We start from the raw sequence: 19,827 nt of genomic DNA, 5'->3' as shown, positions 1-19,827 counted from the left end.
GTAACAAACCTAGAAAAATAAGAAGCCAAATGACTACTTTTATTTTTTTCACTTTTAAGCAACCTTCATGGCTTACCAATGGGCCAATTCCTATCTTAAATATGGGTGAAGTTTTGCTAATTTTTCCAAACTTCTTAAAGGATATCTCTCAACTTTCCTGTAAATCACATAACAAAATAGATAATTCTTCTAGTCAGAAAGTTTCTGATTTCCAGTCTTGGCATGTTGTCTTAATCTAAGCAAGAATAATCAGATTTGAAATCTAATCTAAAATAAACATAAAGGTATACAGGGTTTTGAAATTTTAGGATGGTTTTAATGTAAGTACAATTGTCTCACATAAAAAAATTAGTGATTAAAGGTCACATTGGTGACTCACGTGTCAATTATGTCTTCAAAGGCCCAGTGTACTTTCACACAAAAAGAATTTTTGGTTTTACTTATTTCAATAGAACCCATTGATTTCCTATTAATCAAGATTTTAAAATATCAACTGACGTTTACTTTAGAATAAACAAGAGCAATTTAGGAGGAGCCCAGCCAATAGCTGGAATGCCAGGGCTGATCAAATGAACTTTGATTCAAAGCAAATTCCGTAACTGATCTGGCATTCTCATTGACATGCGAGCCTTCTTTATCAGCCTAAATGTCATAAAGAGGGCAGAGAGAGCAAACTCATTTGGACATGCCATGGCATGTTTAAGTTTGGTATTTAACATGCCAGGTAGCTGCCAAATATGCATATTGCATACTAGGAAAATCCTAATATAGAGAGTTAATATATATAGTTGTACTCATTAAAGTTTTTTGACATGTAGTATTGAAAAAACTAGGTGAAATACAAATTTGTCTTATAAGGCTCCCAATCCAGAACCTAAAAACACAAGGCCATACATGAATTACTAAATTGAGTATTTGATTGCAGTGTGTATGGTTAAGTTCAGCCTTAGCTCACTTCCATACAATTGTGTAAATACTTAAATGAGCAGAGAATTAAGTTTTAGCAAATGTGAATTCAGGGTACTCCGCAAGAATACAAGTGTCCCAGTCTTCAGAATGTCGAGTGGCTACTGCTGCTGATAGCACATTCCAGAGGTTAAGAGGTAGGCTTTGGAGTCCATAGGACTGGACTCAAATCCTGGTGCCCATCACCTATGCTAACCCTATGAGTAAACAATAACAGTTACTTCAAAAAAGTTTTAAAGGACTCAGTGGAATCCAGATAATGCATGAGAGTCACTATTAACAATAAAAAGAGGACACTAGAATTAAAACTATTTTTAAAAGCACTAAGCTTTCCAGGAACTTCGAAGTACTCACAATGTTATAAAATAGCTGTATCTTAACAGAACTCTTACCAGGGGAAAGCTATGGCTGGCTCATTCACTCAGTCAACAGATATTGATTGAGTCTACACTGCATTGTATCAGGGACTAGGGACACAAAATAACACAAGGATCATGTGAAATGGAAGTTAGAATTTAGTGGAGATAAATGAATTCTTTTAAAAATAATAATTATACCATCAAAAACTATATGAACTGTGATCATATTGTGGAAGTAATCATAAAATGCTATCAGAATACACACCAAGAAGAATTAACTTAGATAAAAGGTTAAAAAAAGGCTTCTAAGGAACAAAAATGGCATTTCATCTAAGACCTGAAGAATGAGTAGGGGCGTTGGTCAATGCAAAAAGTAAGAGTCAGTCCCTATAGAGGAGTCAACACAGATATAGCTCTGAGTTTGGCAGAGTTTGCACTACTGGGTGAGCTGATCAGGCATAGTGGTGTGAATCCAGATGACGCAGAACCATGCAAAGCCCTAGGGGCTTTTTATCCTGGACACAATGGGCTGCCATTGAAGGATTTTAAACAGATGAGTGATGTGGTCTGATCACCTTGGTTTCAATGTGGAGGATGAATTAGATGTGACAATAGTGAAAGCAGGGAGATGAGTTTAATAGGGGAGTGTCTTAAAACATTAGAACATAAATTTTCCTTTAGTACATTTTTTTTAGTGTAGGCAACATTGCTGGAGCATGAAAAACATGAGGCTACTTGGAATCTTACAAGCTATGTTCTAGTTCACTTTTAGACCTGTATGTGCTGAGGAGTTAACTAACAACTGTGTATGTTGGTTCATTTGTTTCCAAAAAATATTTATTAAGATTTCTTATGTCCTAGTTCCCATCCTACGTACTGGGAATAGAGCAGTGGACAAAGCACATGAAGACATTACTGTCTTTAATCTTACATTCTAGTGGAAATAGAATTTACACAAGTAAGCAAATAAATAATTAATATATAATACAACAATACGTAAGAAGAAAAACAAATCCAGGTGAGAAATAGAGTAAAGGAGGATGGTAAAATTTTTGGGTGGCCAGGGAAGATCTCTCAGATAAAGTGATTCTTGAGTACAAATAAAAATTAGGCTATTTAGAACCTAGAGAACGATCATTTCAGGGAGAGGAACAGAAATAAACTCAAAGGCCCTGGATGAGTGTTATGTTTAATAGTTTCAAGAAACATTCTGTAATTTTGGTTGAAATTAATGTGATCGCACCATCACCACCACCACCATTGTCAACCGCATCCCCACCCCCATCACCTTCATCATCATTGTCATCCTGTAACTTGGAAAAGCTTCCTCAAGGCTTCATAGTGAGAACAGAAGACCCAATAATTAGACAGTAATAACTGACAGACAAGATGGGTTTCCTCATGTCAAAGGAGAGAAGCTAAAATTTTAATTAGGCTGAATGATTATAAGGAACAAAAGTAGCTGACACAGCCTAAGATTACAAGCTTGCCCAAAATTCAGCAAAATGACACCTGCAACACACCTGTCGTGCCCTTGAACAGCCCTCATTGTGAAACTGCCACCGAAAATAGTGAACTGTATCCTCCTTGCCATTCCATTCCTGAAACTTAGTTTGGGACTTCAGTCCGACCAAATTATGCAAAGGGCACAAAACTAGTGAGTCTTTCCTGTTTAACCCATAGCCCAATCCTTCCCCCTTCAGAATGTACTTTTGGTTTATAGGCAAATGCTGCATCTCCTCAGTTTGCAAACTTCATGGCAATAAAGCTTTTCCTTGTCTCTGACCAAATCCTTGCATTCCAGGATGGTTTTTGTTGCTAATAGGATATGCTATTGATAGTACTCCATCAGAGACAGTCTTACCAGAGCTTAGAGCTCACCAAAAGTCTAAATATTTAATTGCGCTCAGGTTTTACATTTTGATTTTAAGTTTGGGAAAAAATCATTTTTTCTGATATTTTTCAATTTTCAGCATGAATACAAATCCACTGAGGCACCTAATAAAAATACCTCAAGATTTTGATTTATTAGATTTAGAGTGGGGTTCAGGAAATCATGTGTGTGATAAACATCCCAGATAGTTTCTTAATGGTCCAAGGACCATGCTTTGCAAATGCCATTTTAATGCATTTTAGTGATTGATATTTCATGACTCTGAGTTTATAATCACTGCCATCATTGCACATCTGTGCTCAAACTTAATCTTGGGGGCCTAAAATATTATTCTCTGAATGGCAAAAGTGACAAGTTAGGAAGAACCAGCCTTAATCAGAAACCACCTAATAAGTGGATGGAAGTGAAACCAATGAGTTCAAATTCATTGTCACTTCAAGTATGAGACTTAGGATGCATTAATAATTTTTCTTCAATATAATTCACTTTTCTATTTGGCCTCAATGATGAATCTTTTTCTACTAAATTCAGAGAGAATCTTTCAAATATTTGAGTGTTTGGCATCCCTAGGAAATATTGCTATGGTTAGTCAAGATATACCAAACATGATTTACATAAACATTGTTTATTTTCAGGAATTGGAGGATATAAATATGCTTTGCCTTTAAATAATATTTCAATATTGCATGGTTGTAATAATGAGTAATTACTATCCATGTTCAAATTAAGTGGAAATTAATAGACGATTCTGGTAACAAAATTCTAAGTAACAGAAAACTGACATTAACTATACTTCTTCCTTCAAATATTAATATTTGTAACATAGAATTGTTCTTTGAAAAAAATTTCTCTTGCCTTTATATAAAATAATGATTGATATTTTTATCTCAATTACTTGGTAGTAATAAAGTCTTCTCTACATGCCAAGATGATTACATCTTGTTACTTTCAATCTTTAAAAAAAATTACTGATTATCATCCTATTACTCTGCTTTAGGAAAAAAAAAAGTATAAGTGATACCTAATATAGGTCAGCTGCTGGGATATGTAATGGAAATGTTTCCTTTCCTAGTAATTATTAGCTCTTTTTATTACCTCATTTTAAAAGAATAATAAGGGCTGGGAGACATCTACTGTCTTTGGAAACATAAACTTGAGATTCACACTTACAGAAACATAACAAGGGAAATTAACGAAGAAAATCATAATTTTAGATGTGACTCTGAGATTCTGATCTTCAGATGATTTCCATTCTGTGCATTTTTTTCAAGGTGCTTTTAAAAATAATCAGTTACTGTGATAAATAATTTTAGTTAGTAGTTGAACTTGAAGGGAGACTAATATTTTTCCATCTATGTGTATCACTTTTATATTTGAACTCAAAACTCAAAATAACTCTTCTCCCTACCCCACCTACATACCTCACATCCCAGGATAATGGTGCTACCTCTTTAATTAGTTGTTTACATTGAATATTATCTTGGCTCCAATTTAAGCATGCAGGATTTGGGTTTTTTAAAAAAGGTTTTATTTATTTATTTGAGAGAGAGCGAGAGCATAAGCAGGGGAAGGGGCAGAAGGAGAGGGAGAAAGAGTCTCAAGCAGACTTCAAGCTGAGTACAGAACCAAACCTGAGATCATGACCCAAGTCAAAACCAAGAGTTGGGCGCTCAACTGACTGAACCACCCAGGTGTCCCTAAGCACACAGGATTTTTTAACAGAATCACAACCATTGTCCCATTTGGCCTGCCAGTACTCTTAAAAGACATTTGATTATAAAATCCAATGAGCTTGAATTCGAAAACCCAAAGCCGACTTTCTCATAGGGGCAGGCAAATTTATTTTGGGCCGAGCCTCACTCAGCACCCTGCAGTCGAGGCGCCAGTGAATCAAGATGTAATTCTGAGTAAAGTAAGGGCATTTATGGTTCCTCCTCATTTCTTCTCCTCTTTGCCCAGGGCAGTTTTGAAATGAAAAGGGCCATTGAGTCTAATTCCCAAATTTCCTGTCTTCAGATTATGTTATAGCCCCCAGTGACTCTCTGATGATGACGAGGAGTATAGGATTTAGTCTTTGCTTAAAAGGAGGATAAACTAGCATCTGACACTGGAGCCATTTGGGAGAGGGAGAATTAATATTATTAACAGCAGGCATTTTGAGGCTCTTCTTATTCACTTCTTCAATTTCATATAACCTAAGGAAAAGCCACGCTTATTTTCCTCAGTGTTGTCCAAGGGAGATCATTACACATTTACATATTTAATTTTATTTTAATTGTATGTTAAATGTTTTCTCAAGCCAAGACTTCTTAGCAATAGATCCATTTCAAACATTGCAGGTGTAAATCATCGGTTCAAATGGAAGCCTTAGGTGCAATCCTTCCAATGGGGAAATTAAAACATAGATTACCTGGAAAATAGAGGCTTTTATATCATTCATTAAAATTTTGAGTTTCTGTTCTAAACATTGCTAGTGCATTCCTTTGGTTGTGCTTTTTAAGTCCCCTATATGAGGCAGCTCAAAGTAATAGGAAGTTGTTCATTTAAAATGACAGGTCTGCAATGAACCAAGACTAATTCTTGACTTCCTGTTAGTAAAAGAAAAGGCACGTGTCTCTTGAGTTTTTTAGCTTGTTCCAGTTTGGAGCTCTCCTATGACGTGTCAGTAGTAACACGACATTGGAGTAGTCCTGGAAGTTAAAACCTCAATCTTTTATTCATTCCCCAGAATGTTGTCTCCATGAAAACAGGAGATGTGGGCACAAGATTCAGGTATCTAGAAGGTGTGGAGAGAAGCAGGCACAGAAGTTCTCAATAGTATTCATCGAAGCAAATAAGATTATCCAATCATTTATTCAAAAGAAATGTACTGAACATTTACCAAGTAAAAATATTTACTGAGCACTTGCGTAGAATAAAAAGATAAGTACAGAAGTTGACCTTAAGAAATTTCTAGTTTATTAGAGGAACTAAATAAGGATTAAAATAAATGATAATTCGCAGAAAATGATAGACAATATTGAGAGGTATTGATTTTCTATATTTTAATTATTTTCAAAACATATCCAAAGAGGAGGAGAAATGAGGAGAAACCATAAATGCCCTTACTTTACTCAGAATTACATCTTGATTCACTGGCGCCTCGACTGCAGGGTGCTGAGTGAGGCTCGGCCCAAAATAAATTTGCCTGCCCCTATGAGAAAGTCGGCTTTGGGTTTTCGAATTCAAGCTCATTGGATTTTATAATCAAATGTCTTTTAAGAGTACTGGCAGGCCAAATGGGACAATGGTTGTGATTCTGTTAAAAAATCCTGTGTGCTTAGGGACACCTGGGTGGTTCAGTCAGTTGAGCGCCCAACTCTTGGTTTTGACTTGGGTCATGATCTCAGGTTTGGTTTCTGTACTCAGCTTGAAGTCTGCTTGAGACTCTTTCTCCCTCTCCTTCTGCCCCTTCCCCTGCTTATGACTTTGATTTTGATGAATTTAATATAATCTAAAGCCCTGGAAAACACTCCGAGATGTACTACATGCTAAATAAATGTGAAGCGTTATTACCGTTATAAATGGCTTTATTGTCTCTGAAGAGATCCAGTGTTGGAGCCACTGCTTCAAGAGGTTTCTTCCTCTTAGATTTCTACAGCGTTCTAAAGAGAAGATGCAGGCAACTTACAAACTCACCATCTTGACCTGTCTGCACATAGCAATCACCTTTGGAGTTCTTAAAACTCCCAGTGCTCAGGCTGCTCCCCAGACCAATTAAGACTAAATCACTGGGGTTGGGATCCAAGCACCAGTGATCCCATTGTTGAGACCTTGGTTTCTCATCCTGACTGCACATAAGCATCCCAAAGAGCTTCTAATTAAATCTCACCCTGAGAAATTTGTTTGAAGTAGGACCTAGGCATAGACATATTTTCTAATCTCTTTTTTAAAGTTTTTAAATTCCAGTATAGCTAACATACAGTGTTATATTAGTTTCAGGGGTACTATATAGTGATTCAGGGCAACCCGGGGGGCTCAGTGGTTTAGCGCCACCTTCACCCCAGGGCCTTATCCTGGAGATCCGGGATTGAGTCCCAAGTCGGGCTCCCTGCATGGAGCCTGCTTCTCCTTCTGCCTGTGTCTCTGCCTCTCTCTCTCTGTATCTCTCATGAATAAATAAATAAAATCTAAAAAAAACAAAAAAACACTATAGTGATTCAACACTTCTATACATTACCTGATGCTCATTGCAACAAGCACCCTCCTTAATCCCCATCACTTTTTCACCCATCCCCCACCCAGCTTCCCTCTGGTGACCATCAGTTTGTTGTCCAGAATTAAGTCTGTTTCTTGATTTGCCTCTTTCTCTCCCCTTTTTCAATGGTTTTGTTTGTTAAATTCCACATATGAGTGAAATCATATAGTACTAGTCTTTCTCTGACTCACTTATTTTGCTGGCAATACTCTAGTTCCATCCGTGCCCCTGCAAGTGACAAGATTTCATTCTTTTTGCGGCTGTGTAATATTCCACTGTGTGTATGTGTGTGCGTGCAGACCACTTCTTTATCCATTCATCAGTCGATGGACACTTGAGCTGTTTCCATAATTTGGCTATTGTAGATAATGCTGCTATAAACATCAGGGTACATGCATTCCTTTGAATTAGTATTTTTTGTATTCTTTGGGTAAAAATCTAGTAGTGTAATTGCTGGATCATAAGGTAGCTCTATTTTTACCTTTTTGAGGAACCTCCACACAGTTTTCCAGAGTGGCTTCACCAGTTTGCATTCCCACCAACAGTGCAAGAATATTCCCCTTTCTCCACATCCTTGCCAACACCTGTTGTTTCTTGTGTTGCTGATGTTAGTCATTGTGACAGGTGTGAGGTGATATCTCATTGTAGGCTTGATTTGTATTTACCTGGTGATCAGTGATGTTGACTATCTTTTGTGTATCTGTTGGCCATCTCTATGTCTTCTTCAGGAAAATGGCTATTCATGACTTCTGCCCATATTTTAATTGGATTATTTGTTTTGGGGGTTTTGAGTTTGATAAGTTCTTTATATATTTTGGATAAATCATGTCCAATATATCATTTGCAAATATCTCCCATTTGGTAGGTTCCCTTTTAGTTTTGTTGACTGTTTCCTTCACTGTGCTGAAAACTTTGATTTTGATGAAGTCCCAATAGTTTATTTTTACTTTTGTTTCCCTTCCTTAAGGAGATGTACCTAGAAAGAAGTTGCTACACCCAATGTCAAAGAAATTACTGCCTGTGTTTTCCTCTAGGATTTTTTATGGTTTCAGATCTTAAATTTGATAGTGATGTGCACCCAGTGTTGATATGCACAGAGTTAGGGAATTAACAAAAAAATATATATCTAATTGTGAAGAGAATATAGGTTTTGTCATTGACTATTGTCACTGGTAAGAACTAAGTAATATCCAGTTTGAGACTACTCTGTTTAAAATTTTCCCAGTTGTAAGTAGTTATGAGGATGATCAGAAAGGATTTCTATCCCTAAACCTTTGAAAGGTTGGGCTTGGGCAGGCAAGAAGACTATCCTGGAATTCTTGGCCCTATGAGCTGGCAAGGTCACTCTTAATCATCCCTCTTTGATGGAAAAAGTCTGGGCATGAATAGCGTGCAAGCGTGTGTGATCATTACAACACAGATGTCACTAGCTATACAAACCACCATCTGGGAAGGAAATTAATTTACCCCTTGCACATCTTACACAGATAAAACAAAACCTTGTATATTCCAACTATCATTTGTTTGTAAATACTCCTACTGTGTAATCAATCCATGACACAGTTTGGAGATATCTTGGATTATCAGTTTCTCAGAACTATTACATAAGTGGATCTTCCTGATGCATTATATCACCTGTTTATAAAAAGGAAGTATTGCAAAATTAAATGTTTATTGAAAAACTCAGAGAGCTTCTTTCTGTCAAAGGCAAAACTACCAACTTTAATTTTAAAATTTAAATAGTAGTATGCTGGCTTTACAATATTGAGAGAGTTTGTGTGGTTTAAATGTAGAACTGAGGACTAAAAGCAAGGTGAAGGAAAAGGTGGAATAATTATGTGAAGATGTTTCCAAATGATGTCAGCAGAACTTCTAGTTGCTTTTGGAGAAAAGAATTGATTCATCCCTTGGCATTTAACTCATTTAATTTAGATCACTTAATATAAAACTTTTCTTATGCCTTCAAATAATTTCACATTTCCGTTCAAATGAGTCATGTGAATGATAGCCTTGGGAAGTTTATTTTGCTAGAATTTTTATTTTATTTATTTATTTTTTTAGTTCAGTTCCACTGGACAAAATCTGACAAGTTATGGCAGATTTATAACTACTAAAGTCTTCTTTGGAGAAGACAAATTTGATGAGAAATGGAATCCAAGATACCATTGTATTCATTGGGGCTTTTGCTCAACTTCTTGAATATCCACTGATTAGAGCCTCAAATACCAACTGTATTGTTGCCCTGGCAATGCCACTTTCCAAATCAGACTGAGGAAAATGAAAGATGGATATAATGGGTCAGCTCCTGGTCAGCTTTGGCTTCTACTGAGTACAGTTCTTATTTAGGTAGAAGGGAAGATTACATGCATGTACTAAATATCCCTTGGACATGTTATCCATGTAATTCTCATCCCAGTCCTAGAAGTTACGAGAGAGAATTATACCAGTTTTAAAAATTATTTGAAATGACTATAAATTTGTTTTTAAATTTTTATATTAATTTTATAGATGTAAATATGTAATTTGAAAACAATCAACATCTGCATTTTAGACTATTTGTGTGTACTCAGCTACTCAGATGATCCCAAACTAATTGAACTACTTGTCAGCTAAGTGAATTATAGGCATTGAAAAAAAAATTACAGGCATAAGAAAAAAGAAAATCTGTGAAAGACTAGACTCAAATACAAACCTAAAATATAAAGTCAAACATACTTGGGTAAAGGGAATTTAAAAAAGCATGCATCGGAGCACCTAGGAGGCTCAGTGGTTGAGCATCTGCCTTTGGGTCAGGTTGTGATCCAGGGGTCCTGGGATTAAGTCCCACATTGGACTCCCTGCAGGGAGCCTGCTTCTCCCCCTGCCGAGGAGGGGGAGAGAGCCTCCTCCTCTCTCTGCCTCTCTCTCTGTGTCTTTCATGAGTAAATAAATAAAATCTTTAAAAAAAAGAAAAAGCATGTGCTATATGTTCTACTATCTGCAACTTCGAAAATCTTTGTGGCCCATTGATATGCAACTTTCTTTCTTCTTCTTAAATGAATTTTTCTTTTCTGGAGCCAGGTACACGTTAGGGTTTTGCTAGCTAGTTGAGCTGACAACCTAAACCTCCTCATCTGGAGCAAGTCTAGGAGCTGGAGATGAGAATAAAGAGGTTAATAATCAAAGTTGTTGCAGCTGCTGAGCAGCGGCTCCTATAAAATGTGCCAGGTGAGGGAGGACACTGCTGGCGGTGCGTTGCTGCTCTCAGGACAGTATGAAATCTTTAATACGGCCGCAAGATCCTACCTCATCTGCCCACTTCACCAGCCCAAGACCCTGTCCTGCTCCCTGTTCATCAGCCCGCTTGCTCCCTGTCTAGACTCTGACCGCACAGTCAGCCTTTCCAAAGTGAGTTTGTAGGCAACTGTGAGATTATAAATTTTAGAGGGTGTTGTTCTTTCACTCTGTAGGAGAGGTGGAGAGGAAACAGGAATTGCCATTTGGTTGTAATAAATATTGAGTTTCAATGGATAACTTTATCAATAACTCTTTGCTCACATTCCTGATTTTTAATCTCTCCAGGTCTTGTTTTTGTGGTGGTTCTTAGAACATTGCATAAGCCATTGCACTTCCTCTTTCCTATTCCTGAACTCCAGCCTCTAAAAGTGGAGCAACAAGCCCTCTGAGGTGGCACAGAGGTTTTTCTACTCACACTTGATGACAGTGCATCACAGAAAGACATCAATATCCAGTTCTGTAACCTCGGGGATTCCAAGGAGACCCAGTGTCTCACTAAAAGGAAATGCTTCATCTACCAGGTTCCTGTGATGCGGCCTTCCACTGGCTGGGGATAGATCTGGGAAAGCTGCACATTTCTCTGCTTTCTCCTGCCCAGGAATACTTCTGACGAAAGATTTAAAAAGCAATGCTGAAAATTTACCAGAAACCCAAAGTACAGTAGCACAGCTAGTTTAATTATATGGGTGAGAAAAAAACGATTCACCCTAGATGTAATTTAGGAGTAATTAGAAGTGGTTTGAAGAAATTACCTAAATTTGAAGTTACTCCCAATGACCACTAGTGATAAGCAAGTACTCTTTTTTGAAACAGTATTAACAGATGGCACTTATGGGGCTTCCAGTATCTGCCAGGTATTATGCTTAGCATTTTATATGTATTAATTCCATTAATCCCTATAATAACCTTATGAGGTGAGGTTACCATGAAGATAAAGAAATGGAGGCACAAAGAGATTTGGTAACATGGCCAAGCTCACAGGTTAAGTAAGATACCCAAGATACCAAAACTTTGGTTCTCAGTTAGTCTAGACCATGAGCATGCTCCCTTATCCTTTACTGAATTGGCACAAGAGGCCACTTCTGTTTAACTTATAAAAATGGTGATAGAACAAGGACTCATAAGTTTGTACTGAATAAAAATAAATAAATAAAGCTTTAGTCAAAGTTTTTCCTTACTATGGAATGCCACATAATAAATATAGAAGAAATGATGGATTTGAATCCAATGATTCAATGATGAAATAATGGTCAATGAATGCCAAAACTAGTGGGTGAGATTTTGATGAGAAACAGTATATTAACATAGTCTGAAAATATCTCCCCACAAACTAGTTATTAATTATATAGGGAAAAATAGCAACTACAGTGGAGAAATCTAATGGATAGATAGTACCTTAACCAAATGATCAAAGTTAGCATCACAAACATTGAAATAAATTAATATAATGTAGTTCCTAATATAATGTACTACAAGAAACACACTACTGCTTCCAGCATATTCTTTTCAAAGATATACAACTTGAATCTAATCATGAACCAACACCAGAGAAATCTAAGATGAAGGAGATTTTAGAAAATCGTTATACTGTAACCTTTACAAATGTCAAAATCAAGAAGCTGAGGAACTGTTCCAGATTAAAGGAAATTAAAAAGACTTGACAATGAAATGCAATTTGTGAGTCTGGATTAAATTAGAGACCAAAAAACTAAAAAGAGAGAGAAAGAACCATAGAAGACATTATTAGGACAATTGATGAAATTTGAATATAGAAGAAATATCAGATAATAGTATATCAATATTAAATAGCCTAATTTTGATAACTTGACTGTGGTTATGTAAGAGAATATCCTTATTCTTAGGAAATAAATACTGAAATAATTAGAAGCAGAGGGGCACGATACCCAGAACTTTTCTCATATGGTTTGGAGAGAAGGATTGATGGCAGAAAGGGGATGAAAAGCTCATGAGTTAACTCATGACTGAACCACTTGCCAAAGTCGTCTACTGGCATTAAGAAATTTCTTTTATCATCTGAAATCAAAAAATAATTGCTGAGGATTATATTAAAGGAAAATGTTGTAAGTCCTTAACTTTATTCTAATAATGTCACTTCTGGCTATTTATTTTAAGGAAATAACGATGGAGAGGCACAATGGTTTTGTCAGAGGGATATTCATCAAAATTTGTATACGATTTTGGAAAATTGGAGGAAACTTACACATCTAACAATGTAGCTTTATGATTATGCAGTCCTTAAAATGCTATTGAATATCAATGATATGTAAAAGTGCCATTAAGTGGCAAAATGGTACACACAGAAAGACTCAATTTCTGCATATAGATGTACATACAAATATACCCACAATCCCATACACATAAAAGAGTACAAAATTATAAATTAATGTTACTGTGGTAATTTGAAGATGTAGTAGAAAAGGTAACTTTTAAACTTATTTTTATTTGTATTTTACAGTACTATGAAAATTTCCTAAAACAAATGTTATTTTGTTATTAAAAACAATAATTATAATAACAAGGAATCATAAAAAAACAAAGAAATAGTAAATCTTTAAAAAGAAGTAACCATAAATTTCAACAAAATCCCTGTTTTTTACTCCCCCACTCCTCCAATTACATGCTATAACTTCTTTCCAATTCCGCAAGCTTTTGCTGCTGAATTTGGTGAGTGAAATTTAGAATATGACCCCTAAACTCTTTAGTGGAATATTAAAGGATAGGTCATCGAGAGGAAGTGACCACCGGTTAACCCATCAGCTGAACCCAGACAATTGGAGGCTCCTCACTCCCTCCGCTGTCCTTGGCATGAACGTTCAGCTCACCATTTACAAGGAGGGAACAAGATGTTGTTGACATCATCTGGACTGAATGTGTGACTGAATCCCTGGTTGAAACATCTGTATAGGGGCGCCTGGGGGGCTCAGTGGTTGAGTGTCTGCCTTGGGGTCAGGGCGTGACCCCAGGGTCCTGGGATTGAGTCCCACATCGGGCTCCCCACAGGGGATCTCTCCCCAGAGATAAAAGGCTTATTTATATTCCCCAACCAGATTCCCCACCATAATCTCCACTTCTCCTCCTGTAAGCACGTGACTCACATGCATTGGTACCTTTCCTGGAATTTGGGATGAGAGCCAACTCACAGTCATCTGTGGTATGAGTGCCAGAGATGACTGGAAGAAACGACATCCATCAGACATTCCCAATGTCCATTTTAACCAGTAATTTTAACCTCCTCTATGATCCTAATTTTCTTTTGCTATTGATTTTAATGAACACAGAGAAGGCCACAATGAAAAGCATAGGGTCTAGTAAATTAAAAAAAACACATGATCAGGCAGCCTGGGTGGCTCAGCAGTTTAGCATTGCCTTCAGCCCAGGGCATGACCTGGGATCGAGTCCTGCATCAGGCTCCTTGCATGGAGGCTGCTTCTCCCTCTGCCTGTGTCTCTGCCTCACTCTCTCTCTCTCTCTCTGTCTCTCATGAATGGATGAATAAAATCTTAAAAAAAAAAAATACTCCTAACAATAATAGTAATAAACACTTATATAGGGCTTACTATTTGCTGTGAAGCTTCTAAAATGTAGTAATATTAAATCCTGATAACAACTCTATGAGGTCTGTAACTAGTTTTGTAAGACTAGTTTTGTAAGACTCACTTCTCACATGAAACTGAGGCACAGAGTACCTTGCGCAAGGTCTAATGGGTAGTTTCAACATAAGGTAGTAAAAATACACAATATACCCTGGTCTCAGAGCTGCTGTAACTAGGGTGGTCAGAGATGCATCTCTGTGGTCATATATGAGCAGAGATGTGGAGAGATGAGGCGAACCAACGTGTGAAGCCAAGGTATTTTTGACCTGGACAGGAAGTATAAGGACTCTCATGTTTGAAAGACAGTGAGATCAGTGTGGCTGGAGCATGCTCCATGGCAAGAGAAGTCAGAGACATAGGCAAGAGTAGAAAATTTATAGGGGGTAGGCTTTGCATTCTGTTAACAATGCAAAAAGCCATTGGAGGGTAAGGGACAGGGTGGTGATATAATCTGTATTTCTAAAAGACCAGTCAACCTGCTCCATGGAAAATAGGCTAAAGAGAGGCAAGACGAACCTGGAAGATATGGTAGAGGAAATTTAAATCATCTCCTTAAATTATAACATGGCTAGGGCAAAGATGGTAGTAGTGGCAGTGATGAGAAGTGGTTGAATTTGGGCTGTATTTAGACTGTACTTCATATCAACAAGACTTGTTGATGGTTATAACCAAGAGAACAACTGAGAGAATACAATGACATGAGAGTCAGGAGAAAGAAGAAGTCAAGATTTCCAGCAATAGTCAACACTGTCTAGCACAAAAGAAACTTAGAAAAAACCCAAGGAGAAGAGAAAATGCCACTGGTTTTGACTTCTGAATGTCATGAGTGTTGAAAGTGTGTTTTCAGTGGAAAATGAACATGGATATCAGATTGCATTAGATTAAAGGAGTTGGCTTATATAGGTTATAAGCCCTATATAAGTGTTTATTACTATTATTGTTAGGAGTATTTTTTTAAGATTTTATTCATCCATTCATGAGAGACAGAGAGAGAGAGAGAGAGAGAGGCAGAGACACAGGCAGAGGGAGAAGCAGGCCCCATGCACCGGGAGCCCGATGCAGGACTCAATCCCGGGTCTCCAGGATCACGCCCTGGGCCAAAGGTGGTGCCAAACTGCTGAGCCACCCGGGCTGCCCTTGTTAGGAGTATTTCTTATTTTCTTTCTTTTCCCATTCAAAATACAAATTCTAGGCATTATCTGTCTGTTCATCACTTTCTAAGGATATAGAAGAGTAAAATATATACTAAGCCTTCAGTAAGTAATTGTTAAATAAATAAATGAATGAAAATATTTAACCATTTCTTATGCCCTCACTGGCTCCTTTTCTTTTACCAACTTCTTGGTAAGAATGCTCTGTGACTCAGAGCAAACCACCACCTTTCCAGAGACTGTATTCTCCTGTAGGTAACAATTATTAATTATTGATAATTATTAATCTCTACTTTCCATCTCAGATAGTGCATTGAAACAAAGAGTTAATAAAAGTGAAAGTGTTTTGTAAATTGTTAAGCAGTACATATAGTTTTTTACTTGACGCTCTCAAATACCTCAAATATGCTATTTATATATCTATACCTGCTGCCACCTTAAATTAAACATATTTAAGGTAGATTAATTTCCTTTTTCCCAAACTGAATTTGGACTTTGGTTTCTCTCATTTGTCATATGCATCACTAAGCACTGTTCATACTCTTTCTGTTATGTGCCTAAAATTTGCTTCCTGCTCTCTCTTCTCCCAGACATAGTCTTACTCTAAACTTTCTTCAGTGTACAACTAGGTAGGTCACTTTACTCAATCAGTTGGTCTATTTCCAGCCTTTCTCTTGATCAGTCTTCTCAAATAATCTCATTTCAATCTTCCCAACATTGTATTAGATTTCCATTACTGCTGTGACAAATCACCACAAATTTAGCAGCTTAAAACAATAGAATCTATTGTATTATGGTCCTGTAGATCAGAAGCCCATCCAACTTAAGCCTCAGCCAGCTAAAATCAAGGTGTTGGCAGTGCTACATTATTTTCTAGAGGCTCTGAGGGAGCATACATATTCTTGCCTTCTCAAATTTCTATAGGCTACCTGCATTTCTGGGTTTGTGGCCCCTTTTTTGGCTTTCAAAGCCAGGAACTGTGGGTCAAGTCCTTCTCAGATCACAGCTCTTTAACCACAGATGGGAAGAATTCTCTATTTGTAAGGCTTTAGGCCCACTGGGCTAATCCAGTATTGTCTCCACATCTTAAGGTCTATAACCTTAATCACATTGCACTGTTCTTTTTGCCACGTAGATGATATATTCACAGGTTCTAGGGATTAGGACATGGACATTCTTGGGGGATAAAGGGTATTATTCGGCTTACCACAGCAATTTAATGGTGTCATTCCCGGACCAAGTGCTTAAATGATTCCCTATTAGACATTAATGTAAAGTTTATCTTCTCAGTATGGCTTTGAAGATCCTTCAAATTATATTCTTTGCTATTCCAAAACAGAGATCCTATGCCACCGTCAGGATAGTCTTCGTGACACACCTATGATATGCTATGGTTTTCCTAGTGTTTTTGCTGATTATTCTTCCATTTGACATGTTCTACAATACTTCCTTTGCTTTCAAAGTTCTGTCAATTTTCCAAGTCGAGTTAGAGTCCTGCCCTCTCAATAAAAGCTTCCCAATTGATCCCATTTTTATCTAAATTGTTTGATATGATACTGTTTGGTTTATGTGGTGGACTTCTCTGTTTGTTCAGAACTCATTCAATCTTTCTCTAGTAATAGCACACTGGTTTCCCTTTGAGGGAAACTTTCCCCCCTTAGATTAAGAACTCAGTGGCTTCTCAAATAAAATGAATTGCCCTCTTGGTCAAGAGGTGAGTCTGTGGGGCAGCCCGGGTGGCTCAGCGGTTTAGCACTGCCTTCAGCCTGGGCTGTGATCCTGGAGACCCGGGATCAAGTCCTATGTCGGGCTCCCTGCATGGAGCCTGCTTCTCCCTCTGCCTGTGTCTCTGCCTCTCTCTCTTTCTGTCTCTCATGAATGAATGAATGAATGAATTAATTAATTAATTAATTAATCTTTAAAAAAAAAAAAAGGGTGAATCTGTGATCCTGGCTAGGCTATCAGATGTATCTTTCTAGACCGCAGGCACCCAAGAAGTAAAAGTGACTGAACTTCACACTTTCTAGAACCAGCTCACTGCTATGAAAATCCCAGAATTTTCTTGGTTATTTGGCTCTTACTATAATTCTATCAACACCCCCCATATCCTTCCTACAAATTTTTGTCTTTTGGTTAAGACAAAATCATTTTCTGTTTCATTAAAATCAAAGAACCCTAACTGCTAAAGCCTTGCATTGTTCTTTAAATATACTCATGACTTCAAATTCTTTTTTTAAACTACAGTATATTTTATATGTCTTTTGAATACTCCAAAATCCCTTGTGTATTATTAGGTGCAAAAATGCTTTTCAATAAATATTGGTTGAGTAATTCATAAAGCACTGATTTTTTTTCCAGAATGTGATTTGCTACTGATAGCAAGCTTGTGGGCAAGGAACATGACATGTACTTCCTTGGTTTCAATCTTGCCATCCCTAGAAGGGAAAATAGAAAAGCATTGCTCCCTCCTAATAGATGGATTGGAAGGGGCACCACTCCACTGACTATTTTTTATGCGTTTGTCTTCTATCTCCAATGTTTTCTATAATGTGATCACATGACCTCCATCTGCTTAGCATGTAATGGTCTACTCACAGTGCCTGCATTAAATGAGTCTAAGCTGTGCTTATTTTCTTAATAGATACATTGCACTTCAGGCTCATATGAAATGTTTAGAAGACTTTCCCCAAATTTTTCTCTGAAATTCAGATAAACTGAATGGACTATCTGTGTTTGGCTTCATATGGTGAGTAGTTACCATTAGCTGGCGACCAGATAGGTTATTGAAGAGAAACCCATGTTTTCTGTATCCTTCTTAATAAATCCATGTTAGAACCCAATGAATAGCACTATGTTTTATAATGTTTTGTGATCGTTTAGGAAGAAATATGTTTTAGAATGACTCAAAGTCAAATTAAAAGCCTATAATTTTCTCCTTTAGAAAGTTGTGATATTTTAACTCTGGTTTCCTGGAAATTTCTTCCCTCTGTATGATCTCTACAGAATGAATAATTTTGACATTACTATAAAAAGTTTAGGTTAATCTTCTCTGAAATCTCTTGAAAGTGATTCATTCAGCACTCCAGAGGATTATACCGTGTTTTCAATCTAGGGTACAGGACGGATAGAATTGAATTAAACTGAAATGGGAACAGTTTAGAAGGAACAACATTTTAGGGGAAGATCAGTGACTGAACATGTTACTTTTGGATGCCTAGTGGATATCCAAGTGAAATGTCACATAGGGAGTTGTATAAAGAAGTGTAGGACTACAATAGCCAAAATGTGGAAAGAGTTCAGATGTCTATCAAAAGATGAGTGACTAGAGGAGGGGCACAATGGCAGGAGGGTAGGGTCCCCAAGTCACCTGTCCTCACCAAATTCCCTAGATAACCTTCAACTCACCCTGAAAATCTACGAATTCGGCCTGAGATTTAAAGAGAGACCAGCTGGAACGCTACAGTGAGAAGAGTTCGCGCTTCTATCAAGGTAGGAAGACGGGGAAAAAGAAATAAAGACACAAAAGGCCTCCAAGGGGGAGGGGCCCGCGAGGAGCCGGGCTGAGGCCGGGGCGAGTGTCCCCAGGACAGGAGAGCCCCGTCCCGGAGAGGCAGGAGCTGCACCGACCTTCCCGGGGGAAAGGGGCTCGCGGGGAGGTGGAGCAGGACCCAGGAGGGCGGGGATGCCCTCGGGCTCCCGGGGACACTGACAGACACCTGCGCCCCGGGAGAGCGCCCCGAGCTCCCCAAGGGCTGCAGCGCGCACGGCGGGACCCGGAGCAGCTCGGGGGGGGGTGGGGGGAGCGGGGAGGGGGCTGCGGCTCCGCGGAGGGGGCTGCGGGGCGGGAGCGCGAATCCAACAGCGCAGACCCCGGAGCACAGGGCGCCGGGACACAGCCCAGGATCCGGCCTCCCCCGGGACAGGCAGAGGCCGGGAGGGCCCAGGACAGCGAGGACGCTCCTGCCCCGAGCTGAGCAGATCAGCGGCCCCGCCCGGAGCCTCCAGGCCCTGCAGACCGAGACCTCTGGAGCTACTGCGGGAGCTGACTCCAGGGCTGCAGAGCTGCCGCCGCCACTGCGGTTGTTCCTCCTGCGGCCTCACGGGGTGAACAACCCCCACGGAGCCCTGCACCAGGCAGGGGCAGAGCAGCTCCCCCAAGTGCTCACACCTGAAAATCAGCACAACAGGCCCCTCCCCCAGAAGACCAACTAGACGGACAAGTTCTAGGGGAAGTCAAGGGACTTAGAATATACAGAAACAGAAGATACGCCCCCGTGGTTTTTTCTTTTTTCTTTTTTTCTTTTTGATTTCTGTTTGCTTCCCCCACCCT

This window comes from Canis aureus, chromosome 14, assembly GCF_053574225.1.
Source record: "Canis aureus isolate CA01 chromosome 14, VMU_Caureus_v.1.0, whole genome shotgun sequence".
NCBI classification, from domain to species: domain Eukaryota; kingdom Metazoa; phylum Chordata; class Mammalia; order Carnivora; family Canidae; genus Canis; species Canis aureus.
Note: the sequence above shows the minus strand (reverse complement) of the source record.